The following is a 3,064-nucleotide window of genomic DNA, read 5'->3' as shown; positions in this document are numbered from 1 at the left end:
CAGATATCGGCTATATGTGCCTGCACCTGAGCGTATTCAATTCATTCAGGTGCAGGCACAGGTAGGTGCGCATGGTGCATATTTTCAGCAAGCGGGCGAATATACACCATACGCATGGTGTGGCATCAGCCTTGGGTCACATTGCCATTTATTTTTGGTGCTGCCCACAAGTTGTAGCCCAGGGCCATGAGCATGCTCAGATCAGCTAGTAGTTATCCCTCTATAGAGCACGTGTACAAAAGCCATTTGGAAAAGTGATCGAGAAAATACCTACAGTAACCATAGCTGTAAACTTTAATGCAGAGAAACATTACAATAGAAGAAAAGAAAGAGCACTATATATGTTATATTTTCAAATATGCTGTATTGCATAAGCCAAGTGACTAACGTGCTTTTACTCTCCCTAGGGAAGAGTCTTGATGATGCCCCTTTTCTGCTTTCAGATCTTTACATGAGCATTACAAAATCTTGATTGTGTATGCACAGAGCTGCAAGCAGACTTGTTCTGCAGGGCATGCACAAATGGGGGGATTTTTTTTAACCTCAAGCATCATGATAAAACCTGACAGGTTGGTAATCATCTGTGGAGGAGGGGTAGTGTAGCCACCATAGAGGTGGGGAGGTGTTGTAGTGCAGCAGTGGGTGGTAGGGCCTTGACCCAGGTCTTCCAGTGGGCCCCTGTTATGCCAGTCCAACACTGCATGGGCACCCTGTACCCCTTAAACTGCCAGTCCTGGCACTGCCCCACAAGTGCTAGTTTGAATAATTTGGCACAATAATAAGCTTTATGAATCCCTAATTGGTTTTATTTTTTATTCTATATGATCACAAGCTTGTATGGCATGCACTCTTTCTCTGCTATAGCTATGTGGCTCAATTCACATTAAAAGCCATAATCATCTGTGAAGGTCACCTGACAAATGCCTGGGGCTATTATTTATTTCCTGGTATTTATAATGTGCCACAGCACTTTACAGAGAACCGAGCGACCTGGCCGACCGATATCTGGCCTGAAACTGGCCAGATCTCGATCGGCCAGGTTAGAGAATCCAGTCGGATCGGGGACCGCATCGGCTCGTTGATGCAGTCCCCGACCTGACTGCCCCCTGGCGTCATCGCTAAGTGAGCGGATCTTATAGTGTATGGGGACCTTAAGGTAGAAACACAGTTAATGGGGAGTGGGGAGGAAAGTCCCACTGTTTACTTGAGACTCTGCACAAAAGATTACAGCAGTGAGCCATGATCAAGAGCCAAAATGCAAGGGCAGGGTTGCAATTTGTTAGGTAGCAGACAGATTGTCTTGTGATTGGTTGACTGGTATGCATACTTAATTGTAAATAGGCATGTACTAGAGTGAGCAAGAGAGGTATAAGAACTAGAAATTATATTATAATATACTATAATTATATATGAATTATATTATATTAAAATTATGTATAAAACATTTTTTGACTTAAAGTAATACTATACACCCAGAATGAATACGTCACCAATAGATCATATTAAGTGGCCTATTAAAGAATCTGTGTGCTCCCTCACAGATCCCTTGACAATAATTAATGCAGCTCTAACTGTAACAGGGAGAAGTGTGGGAATAAAAGACAGAACATTGTCCTTTAATTGGCTGATGGGGCCTAGCATGTATGTGTGTCACTGGTGTGTTTGTGTGCACCGTGAATCCTATGATCCCAGGGGTCGGCACCTACTGAATGGCCAATTTTCTATTTAGAATTACCCAATAGCACATATTACTAAAAAAGAATATTTTTATAAAAATAGTTTATTTAGATTAAGCAGGGTTTTACATATGAGCTGTTTTTTTGCAATATATTTTTATAGAGACATGTTCTGAAGGTATAGTGGGGTATAGAGGAAATAAAATGAAGTTAAATCTTCTGAACACACATGCATAATTTTACTTTCAGGCAGCAGCACCTTGGTAGAAGATGTTTGTTGTCTGTTTCTAATCTAACCCCTAGGGCGATCCTTGCTAAATGGCAAATATCTTCTTTATATTGGTTTCTGCTGCATATGGGTGTCCTGCCAGAGACACCGACCCCATATGTAATAAAAGGCACTAAGTTTGCCCAGGAGCAGTAACCCATAGCAACCAATAAGATGTTTGCTTTTAAACAGGTGACCAGTTAATGCTGCTATGGGTTACTGCTCCGGGACAAACTTGATGCCTTTTATTACATAACCCCACCGAATGCGAAATAAACCTCTGGTGCAGAGGCTGACATTCAAGTTGGTAACCTTTTATAGCCATTATATTTTCTTTTTGCACTTCCCCTTTATATTTCAGCCCCTTAGACCTGTGTGGCGACTTAAACATTATAATGCTCTTTTGTTATATCAGTTCTGTTCTCTATAACACTACATGTAGATGTATGCAATTTTGTCGCTATAGTTTCTGTGAAACTAATAAGTATTTAGTAACACCCACAGCAGCTTACAGAAATCTGGTTAGACGTGTATATTAATAACTTTGCACACAACGTTCCACCTCCCTTTCCCCTCCAGTAACTATTCCTGCTACATTAATGTTTTCAAGAATGTCAGTTCTGTCATTTTTAATGAACATGCAGGTAATGTAAAGGGGACATAAATCTTCTATAGCAGGGCTGTTCTGCCAAACTGCTGCTGCTCTGCCACATCCCAGCATTCTTTAGCATGAGTTTAAGGAGCCGTTTACACTTATATACCCTTTTTTAAAGCACAAATAGACAGATTCACAGAAAATATATTCTACTTACTTTTTATTTAAAAAATCCTTATTATTAATGATGAAGCAAAAAAAATGTTTTTCTTTTATTCCTCCCATTATTATGAGTTCATTAGGCAGGGGATTTCTCCTCCTACAAGAGCTTGTAAGAACCAGGAAGTTGAAAAATGAAACCACTTTCAGTTTCCATGTTTGCTCTGTTTAGCTTAATAAAATACAAGAGACTGATCTTTCTTAATTAAAAAATAGGCAAAAAGATGGTTTAGTACAAGCCCTATTATTAAACTTTATATCCAATTTTAAACCAATATATCCAATTTTAAACTTGTGTCCAAGTTT

This window comes from Xenopus tropicalis, chromosome 5 (genome assembly GCF_000004195.4).
Source record: "Xenopus tropicalis strain Nigerian chromosome 5, UCB_Xtro_10.0, whole genome shotgun sequence".
Taxonomy (NCBI): domain Eukaryota; kingdom Metazoa; phylum Chordata; class Amphibia; order Anura; family Pipidae; genus Xenopus; species Xenopus tropicalis.
The sequence above is the reverse complement of the archived record's forward strand: the minus strand, read 5'-3'. Positions refer to the sequence as shown.